This window comes from Phyllostomus hastatus, unplaced genomic scaffold, assembly GCF_019186645.2.
Source record: "Phyllostomus hastatus isolate PE091 unplaced genomic scaffold, TTU_PhHast_1.1 phas_contig_29, whole genome shotgun sequence".
Taxonomy (NCBI): domain Eukaryota; kingdom Metazoa; phylum Chordata; class Mammalia; order Chiroptera; family Phyllostomidae; genus Phyllostomus; species Phyllostomus hastatus.
Genome location: NW_025333835.1, coordinates 39,875,530 through 39,885,909, shown reverse-complemented (window position 1 = coordinate 39,885,909; position 10,380 = coordinate 39,875,530).

Here is a 10,380-nt window from a genome sequence, read left to right as displayed (position 1 = left end):
AGCGTGGGAAATCTATTTGGCATAAATGCCACTCATGGAGGAGGTGAGGCTGTCCCTATGGCTTCATTTGATCAGAACTGGAAAATAAGTCTTCTGGGGTCAGCCTGTGCCTTTGGAGGCCTTGAAACTTTTAAACATTTCACTTTGGTAATCTCACAGCTACGGTTGGAGAGGTGGTTTGGGCTTCTGCACAAGGGCCGGATGGAGACTTTGAGAGCAGAAGTCTATCTAGTCATTCATTCATTCATTCATTCACTCATATATATATATGTGTGTGTGTGTGTGTGTGTGTGTGTATTCATTCAACAAATATTTATTGCATGTCCACAGTGCCAGGACCAAGAATATTAGCACACCCCCTTGCACTGCCCTGCTTGCCCTTGGAGGGCTTCCAGTGGAATAAAGTTCAGAGTCATACAGTCTCATCCACTTCTGGTAGCTCTCAAACAGAAATCGTAATTGTTAGCAAGCAAGAAATATTTTTAAGTGAACAAAATGTGTTTTTGCTTCCTGCAGCTTCTCTTTCCTGAACTCTCCCATCTCTTCTGGCCTCAGGTGGGTCCTGACACCTGGAAGTGACAAGACCATTAAACAAAATCGGTGCAATGCACAGCTCCCATTACAAAGATGGTGTTCGTGAAAACGTCACCATATGATTATTCAAACAGGGACCATAAGAGCTAGCCCGCTGGCATCCAGGTTTCCCTCGGATACATCACAGCTCGAACCGAATTGTTAAGCGTTAACAATGTTGAAAGTTAGTGATGTTGTGCTTCAAATGCAATTCTTGAAAAATCTCACACTCCTTGTCCCGGGTGACATCTCCCGAAAGCAGGAGTGCACACCTGTGACGTCTTTCTGGGACATAGTAGTGCAATAAGCTATATTGGCAAAACTAGTCAATCGTAGTTGGAAAGTAGGCCTACCGGAAATCAGACCCAGTATTCTTCGAGGATCGTTCTGTACAAAGTGGACGCCGTTAGTGGTGAGGCGGAAGTCTAGATCCCCACCATAGGATTTTGGGTAAACTGCCTGCAGCCCGTGATTTGTGCACTGAGGGTCCTTACGGTTGGAAAACACCTGTTCCTTTCATCAACCACATGAAATATGAGGAGGGCTGCCATTTAAAATTTCAGTATGATATTTCAAAACAAAGTAGTACTATTATCGTAAAAAATATAATATAGACAAGTAAAGATTTTTTTAAATGTTAAAATTTCCTAACCCTCACATGCATTCCAACTCACCATAACTACTGATAACTCTGTGTTTTTCTAGAACTTATTTAAATTTTCTTATATAAGAAAAATATGATAATGAAATTTAAAATATCTAAGCATATAAAATAAAAAAACACATGTCCCACCCACTTTGTATTTTAGTCCTACTTTGCCAAAGGGAACTACTTTTCGCCACTTCTCTCGTATATTTTTCTGGTGGTTACTTCCATAGGACTGGGCGCTTTGCATTACCCGTCTTTCTGGACCTGTCAGCTTCCAGCTGCATCAAGGGAATGAGAAAAGAAAGCTCGCTGGAATTACGTTCTCTTCTCTTTCCACTGCCCGTGCCCCCCCACCCCGGAACATCACATTTGTTTTCAGTTCTATCGATTAATTTTATTCATTGAAAGAACCTACGTAATCCTCTACTGTTTGACCCACTAGGTTTGTTTAGACTGTGTGTCTTGACCTGCTAGCGTGTGATTGGAGGAGACCAGAGCCCCTCCCTGCCCCTTCTCCTGTCTGCCTCTCTACCAACAGCACTCGTGACTTCATTATTTTGTTCCTGAACTATAACTAAGGCCAGGCTTTTCTACAAGTTTATTTTAAAAGCCCAAACCCAACAACTGACGCTTCTATTGCATGTTTAAATGTCAGTCATCATACATTATGACTTCCTTATTCTGAGTTCTTTTGTCATAGCCTGATTTTTTAAAAATCGATGCAATATCTTCTCAAAACTCTCAACGAAATTTCTAAAGCTTCTCTTACATTCACTGAATAGGCTCTGAGGTCTCTTGTTCCCTTTTGCCCTCTCTCCCTTTCCTTCTAGTGCTGTTGCTTCTCACTGGTGGTCCCTCCACTATATCTGTGCACAGGCTGCTCCCTGTCCACCAGAATCTGCTCTTCTTCTTCCTGGTTCCTGGCTACGCTTTATTTCCCAGCTGTGCTTGCAGGTGGGGGTTCCATCCAAGGTGATGAATGAGCCCCTTTCAGACGGGTCCCTGTAAGAGCATGAACTTGACTGCTCCATGATCTCGTCCCCTCTTTCGGCAGGCAGAGGTGACCATGGACACCGTGGGTTGGTGATGGCTGAGCTTCCCTTGATTCCCAAGAAGAGCCACTCACAGGCGGGATGGCTTTGATAGCAAAAGGAATGTTTTATGCTTCCTTAGCCACTGAACCATTGCCAGGCATCTTGTCCACCCGCCCCCACACAGTAGCCTAATAAGGGAGCTTGAGGGGCCTGGAGGGCTTCTGGATGTGGGTAGTCCTGCTTCCCCCTCCAACCCTTTTCCTTACAAGGTCTGACTGTAGGAGATGCATGTGCCTGCCAGGACGTTGACTGGCGGGCTCTCTTAGGGTGTCTCAGCAGGGAGCAGGCCAGACATCTCTTTCCATGATGCTGAAATAAAGCTCAGGGTGCCCACAGCCACTCTCGGTCCCCTAGATCCCCCTGAGAGCAACCATCCGATTTCAGTCTGAGACTGAAGCTCCCCACCGTTTGCAGAGGGGCAGGTGTGAAGGAGGGAGGGTGTATTTGCATACATGTTCCCAAAACAAGGCTTCGATAAACCATTTCTGTTTCTGCCCGGTTTTTCACTCACTTCGGTCTCTGCTGCCACCCCTGCTCTTGGAGCCTCTCTCCGCCTCACCCACCAAGAACGTCTCCCATGCCCGCTGGTCCTTCGGGAACTCGCTGACCTCTTCCCCTCCAGCACACCGCTCAGGACGGTCCCTCCTGCCTCTCGCCTTGCAGAAACCCAGCCCTGTCTCTGGTCCGCCGATGCCTCTTTCTCCCCCTTCTCTCGAGTGGCATTACTGTCTTCGTTGTCACTGTCGTTGTATCACAATGGTGTTATGCAAGAAAGGGGAGTAAACATTTATATTTATTCTGCCATCTGGTATACCAAAGCCAGAACGCATTTTCAGAAGTACAAAGACATTCTGGGGAGAAGGAATCTGGGGTTCGCTCTTCCCACTGAGGCCTTGAAAACCCATGTTTAAGGAGCCAGTTGTCCCGTGATCACCCCCTTTAGAAAGTAAGAGTAACCAGTAACCCGATGCCCCGCGCTTCGCTGGCCTGTATGTACAAACACAAGCATTTCAACGCAAAGATCCAAGTCCTCGAAGCTCTCATCTCTTATCTGCATGTGGGGGAACCCCGGTTCCTTGGGGCTCACCTCCTGCCAATTGTGCCCGCTAATTGACAAGAGGCATTTTACATGCTTGCTTGAATCAGAGTTGTTTTTGGCCAAGCCGGGGCTCTGCCACTGCGGGCCCTGACCACACAACACGACTGCTACCTCAAGGCTACTGGAGCTGGAATTCAGCCCCTCCTGGCTGAGCCGCTCCGCTCCCAGTGCCAGCAGAGCTGGCACCCCACTCGCTCCTTGGAGGGGACACCTGCCAATTCACGCTGGCCAGGGGTGATCTTGGGAAGTCACGAGGTGTATTCCTTCCTTCTCTGTTATTCTCAATGAGAAAGGCTCTCCCTCTCTCCCTCACAGCAGGCTGCTTTCGCCCCAGGGATCGAAGAGCATTTCCAGGAACCGCTAACATTAATCCTAAAGTGAGCTAAGCGTGGCACTCCTACATTGGCATGAGTTACCATCTTGGTGCGGATTCCCTTTGGGTTGCCATTTGACTAATAATGTTCTTGACCTTCTCAGTGCTGGCACTGCTTGGCACTGTCCCGGGAAGGGGCAAGGCGGACACTCCTTGCTCAGTTCACCTCTGCTGGTTGGAAAGGGGAGGCTCAGGTGGGAGGAGGTGCTCTCAGAACGGCTAACTTGGGCTCAATGTGCTAAAGGGTTCAGTGAAATGAGTCTTTCAGTTCACATGGACAACTGTTCATGTGGGTAGCACCGCACGCAGGAACCCCAACCCATCTGGTTCTTAGGATCTGTTGCTCAGCCTGGCTCATTCTGGCCTCCCCTTTCCTAGACACAGAAAGTGATTTCTGTCACCTCTCTCCCCCCAAACCATCAATGTTGATATGTCTAACTACTAACCACGGTGGGATTCAAGCGCCCTCCACCTGCAAAGGAACTTCCTTAGTTCCCTGTAAATCGGTAAACGGAAACAGATTCAGAGAGATGGCAGGGTCCCGTTAGGGCACAAGCAGGATTTCTAGTCTTGAAAGAAGCTTCTCTTTTTCCAGACATTGTTCTTCTGCTTGCTATCACCAATGTGCCACGACTGAGTGGCTTAAACAATAGAAATGTATTGTCTTGTAGTTCTGGAGCTTAGAAACCCAAGATCAAGGTGATGGCCCTGTTGGTTCCTTCTAATGGGTGTGAGCAAGAACTTGTTCCACAATTCTCCACCAGGCTCTGGTGGTTGACTTGTAATCTTCATTGTTCCTGGGCTTGTAAGAGCTTCACTCTGACCCTGGTCTTCATCTTCACATGGTCTTTTCCTTGTGTGTGTGTTTGCGTGTGTGTGTCCATGTCCAAATTTCTCCTTTTTATGAGGACACAGTCATACTGGAGTAGAGGTCCGCTCCACTCCACTTTGACCCCATCTCAGCTAATTACATCTGCAAAGACTCAATTTCCAAATAAGGTCACACGAAGGTTCTGAGGGTTAGACTGTCAACTATAAACCAAGGGGCTGCAGGATGGATGGAGAGAGAAACAATCCAACCCATCACATTCTATTACCTTGAATCAGTTATGTTAGCTCTCTGTGCCTTAATTTCTATGATTTATGGTTGTTGTGAGATAATAAGGCCAGTAAAGTGCTTAGCATAGCAAGCATGCAGTAAATGTTAGCTGTTCTCGTAAACGTGTTTTTTGTTTCCTTTTCAATACTCTTTTGAAAGAGTACTGCTCGCTATTATGTTATCGCAGCAATATGTGGGGTCTCTGTCCCTAGACGACCATCTATAGCAGTGGCCTAGACCCTCAAATGGTTTCTCAGATAATCATCGCATTACAGTTCAATGAAAACACCCTACTACTTTGTCGTCTCATTATTCAGATTTTGTATAATGATATTTGTATTCTGCTCCCAATAGAGCTTGGAATGGATAGCTGTGTGAATACAGTAAATACAGAACCACTCAGTAGTCCTGGCTGGTGTGGTTCAGTTTGTTAGAGTGTTGTCCCATAGACTGAAAGGTAATGGGTTCAGTTCCTAGTCAGGGCACATACCCAGGTTGCAGGTTTGATTCCTGGTTGGGGTACATATGAGAAGGCAACCAATCGACGTTTCTCTCTCTCTCTCCCTCCCTCCCTCCCTCCCTCCCTCTCTCTCTACAAGCAATGAAAAAATGTCCTTGGCTGGGCATTAAAAAAATAAAATTTAATTTAAAAAAACACGCATATTCAGCTAAAACCCACACACGCAGCGAGTGACTAGGGGAGCTCGAAGTCCCTCCCACTCAGCCTTTTGAATTTTCCAGAATTTCTGGGTTGATGGGTTTGTCTATTCTGCTGTGTTAGATCTTATTTTATCTTTTTCTGTATCTGTGCCATGTGCTTGCACAGAGAAGTATACAATCCAGGTTGAGGCTCTGGATCTGCGTGACTCTTTCCAATGCCGTAATGCACAATAATCATACATATGTACGATGTTTGTGATTGTCGTACCCACCTCTTCTTCAGAAGATAAGCATGTTTGGACGTACACGCAGAATTCTGATATCTAATGTTCGGAAGGCGTGTCAGCATTCTTGTAAGCCTAATCCGAGATGTCTCCCTTGCTCACTGGGACCAAGGCAGTGTGAGTAGGCGTGGCTCTTTGACAAGTAGGTTTCCGATCCCACAACACGCATCTACGGGCTTTTAAACATCGGTCCGACGTGGGGTTTGTTTGCCTGTGTGTGTGTGTGTGTGTGTGTGTGTGTGTGTCATTTCTGCCAGAGGGGCCAAGATGAGTCAGGCAGATGGTATTTCTTTCGTATCTGGGAAGAAGTGAATGAGCCCCTTTTCAATAACCTCACGTCCGCCTCTCTTGCTCGGGGTAGTGGCTACAAGTGTGCTTTACAGGGTAGCAGGTCCTTTTTAAGAACCGGGGAATAAATTAAAATTTTAAATTAAGATGAGAACATGTCTGAGGGTCATTCTCCCTAACACAGGAAAAGGCTGTGCTAAATTCCCGTTTTTCTACCTACAGGAAGATTCGGAAATTTCAAGAACAGTTAGTTGTGTGCTCACGCCTTTTGGCAAAAATTAAGTGTCGTCTTCCTTTTTAATTGTCTTTCTCCCCCTCCCAGTTTTAATGAGATATAATGGACATATAACTGTTTTCTTTCTGAATACATCACACATTATTTAAAATAAACATTAAGGAATGATAATTCAAATGGAAATCAAACCCATGAAAGTAGAGAGGCCCCTGGGAATATATTTAATTATGTACCGAATACATGAAGGGTAAAGGGAAACAAATCACAAGATTTCAACTTTAAACTTCTTTAAGGAGGTTGAATGGAATGAGAATAACAAATTGCACTAAAAAATTTTAAACCATACCCCTGATTCAAAAATGTTGTAAATTATTGTTCTAAAAATTAAAAAAAAAAGATAGCAGGAAAAAAATAGCCTTATGGGAATTTCCGCTCTCCTCCAGTGCCTGCCTCTGTGAACTCACGCACTCTGGTCGGCATGGGAAACGCAAAGAGGACATCTGCATCCCGCAGCATCCCGGCGTGGGGGACAGCGACTGGCGCTTCACTGTGTCTTCCGAGAGAAGAGAAAGAAAAGCCTCGATGTCTAGAGGCGGCGGAGTTATATCACCTCAACACGTAATCAGGGAATAGAAGGCACAGTGTATTTGTAACACACGTCTCATTTCAAAAGCTCATCATTCGTATGAACTCACAGCTGTCCCCCTCTTTAGTTTTGAGGGCCAATAGCAAATCGAACACCCGGCGCTACAGGGAACACTGGATCCACCACGTGTGTGGTAGCACAGTGTGTGTCTCCCAACTGACTGACGTGTGCGAATAACTGTTTATTTCCACAACGTGAAGGAGTTTCCAGCTGGCCCACGGGGGACATCCTGATGTCAGCCGGCCATGGATGATGGATACCTCCAGACCAAGGACCCCAGCCACATATCCGACCCTTCTGCCAGTTGTTGATGGCATATTCACCGTTACCGCTGTAGATAATGACTTTTCCCTCGTTTAAAAACTTTTATTTAAAAAAAAACGGTACAATATCCTCAGTAACCTTCAACCACTCTGTGCTTCTGGAACTAAAGCCTTCTATTTTCTTCTGAATAGAAGCGCCTCCTGCCCAGACCTTGTGTAGCTAGGGATTTGAGTGCCGTAGACAATTTCAAAGACTGCTCTTTCCACTTAACAATTGGTGCATTAGGCTAAAATGTTCGCACAAGTGCAACGGCAACAGAAGGGGTTTGCAATGCAGTGACAAGGCCCTTCTGTTACCTGGGTTGGGCGACTGATGAATGAGCTTTAGCAGAATATCCTCCTGGCCCCAAGGTTTACCTTGATCTTCTCCTACAATGCGAATGGAAAGTATACCCACATTTCTGTGGTGTTTATGGCCGCGGTCAGGACGTGAGGGCTTCTTCAATACGAACAGTGTAAAAGGGGAAACATATTACAGCAAAGGGGACACCATTGTGCCGGGAATGTATAAACAGATGAGGAGAAAGGAGCGACACACTCATAATAGGGACTGAGAGCTCCTCGTCTTGTCCCGATTGTCTACCCTTCCTTTTTCAACAACCTTCCTTTTTTTTTCTCCTAGCTATCAATACAAAGTTCTTTTTGGCGAAATGAAGCGCATTCATGCTGCTTGAAAGCAGCTTTTAAAGTCGATCTGCGCCCACACAAAAGGGGAGAAGTGCGGCGAACTTGGTCAACGTCCATTACTCATGGCCCGACATGCTGGCCTCCGTATCATTTTGTAAAGCATCAGATAAACTCTCCTCCTGATAAACAACTGAAATAATTTTTCTTAGCTGTCAGCTCCCTTTCTCCCCTTCCCAGCCTGTGCTCACACTCTTCCCTGCTCGTAAAAGCAACCCGAGAGCGGCTCTCCGGTCTGATAAATGGGCTCCTTTCAACTGGTGGCAGGCTTCAGGAAAAAAGAGATAATCCTGGATAATGTGGACACAGTTTTTATTTCGTGTCACCCAATTAAAGTGCAATTATCTGGAGTGCAACAGCAGAGAACCTGGGAAGCATGGCAGGATAAGGAGCAGCAGAGGCATCCTGAGCTTCTCTCTACCGCACGCATCCGCCAGCATTGGTTCTGGGCTGATAGTAAGTGCCGGCCTCGGGGCTCAGCCCCGCAAAACCACGGCCAGCCCCACCAGCTGCAACCCGTGGTGGCGCGGGACTCGCTCCCCCAGATTCTGTGAGAAGCTGCAATTCTAGTCCCAGTTACTTTGTTGTCGTTCGATTATTTGCCTCCAAAGCCGAGAGGAAACATCAGAGCGACCTCGTGTGCTTCCTCTCCAGGACACGCGTGGCCTCGCCTCGCCACAGACACATCCAGGTGGGCCGTGCTCTTGAGACGAGAACAGAAGACGCTCTCCACTCTGATAGCCTCAGCACCCCCTGAAACACCCGTCAGCAGATCCTGAGGGCTGGTAACTGGGACTACACACGCAGTCGACCAGCCGTGCAGAGCCACAGGAGTCTGAGGCCCGAGTAGTTCTACCCGTTTCGGGGAGCAGCTGGCTCCTCACCTGGGAGGTTTGTCCTTCGTTTCCATGGGATGCCGTTACGTTCCGGAAGGAGCTACCACTGCGGGAAGATACACAGAGAAAGGGATCTTGCATCCTACAGGTACGAATTACGCCATTTCTCAGATTCTCTGGGAGCATCAGACATAGGACTTTTCAGTGGAGAAAATGGGGGGAAATGCAAACCTTAAGGGTGAGGCTTAAATGTAAACAATGACGGCCGTGTCTGTGGGGAGGAGATTAGTGGCAGTGGAATTCCCTGGGGGAAAAAACAATACAACGACATGAAGGTGACCTTTGAAGGGGCATAAATGGTCATGGAAAAGTAAAATTAAAAAATAGGCCATTAAAGGAAAGAAAAAGAAAGTTAACCTTTGAGTGTGACGTCATCAGAATACGGCAAGATAAAATAAGGCAGGTCCCAAACTCACCAGCTCCAAAATAAAATTTTCATCATCCATAACATAAATCCTTGGATTTATGAATGCCCTCCTAAAAGAAAATGTACAACTTTACCTACCGGTCTATTTAGCGATGAATCAATGAGTTTAATCTCATAAAATGATTCTCTCGTGTACTGTTTGGCGCTCCAGCTCTTCTTCCTTCCCCTTTTTGAAATAGATCCCATCTTAATCTTCCTCCGGATAGCCGTTTGTGGCTCCTAAAGGTAGCAAATGTGACAGAAGGGCCCTCAAAGCCGGATTTAACCAGAATGACTCACTCGAGTGTGGCTGTCAGCGGGGTTGGGGCCCACACCCTCCGCCAGGTGCTAGCCCAACAGGGATAAACGATCGGGAGACCCTGCCCGTCTCCTCTTTGCCTTCCATCTACCAGGGGTGTTCAGCCTTTTGGCGTCTCTGGGCCACATTGGAAGAAGGAGAGTTGTCTTTGGCCACACAGTAAGTGTACTGTGACACGTAATCACAAAAAACCCTCATCATGTTTAAGTAGATTTGCGATTTTGTATTGGGATGCATTCCCAGCCACGCTGGGCCGCATGCGGATTGGACGCCCCTGCGAGGTACCCGGGGGCCAAGGTGCTCCCTCCGCCCCCCCCCCCTCCCGGCCATCACCGCGATGTGAAAGAGCGCACCATCGTAATCACACGGGAAACTTTAAAGGAACTGGGGCACGTTGTGGAGATGAGCGTGAACATTTGGGTTGTTCTTCAATCATCGTAAATGCAACAAATAATCCCGGTGATGATGCTAACGCAAGACAACATGTACCTGCCTTTCATCTAGGCTCAAAGCATCAGACAAACAGTGGCCTGGGCCAGGATCCCATCCTGTGGGGCTTTATGGGAGAATCCACACAATTACAATAACATAATGACACCGTGCTAATGGTAATAATAATACCTTATGTTTACCTAATGCCTATCTCTGGGAAACCTAACACAGTTTAGAGATGCTAATCTAATTAAACCCCAGGCCTCACTTCAGACAAGGAGGAGGCAGGTATTTCTCATTCAAATGCTGTTGAGGAAATG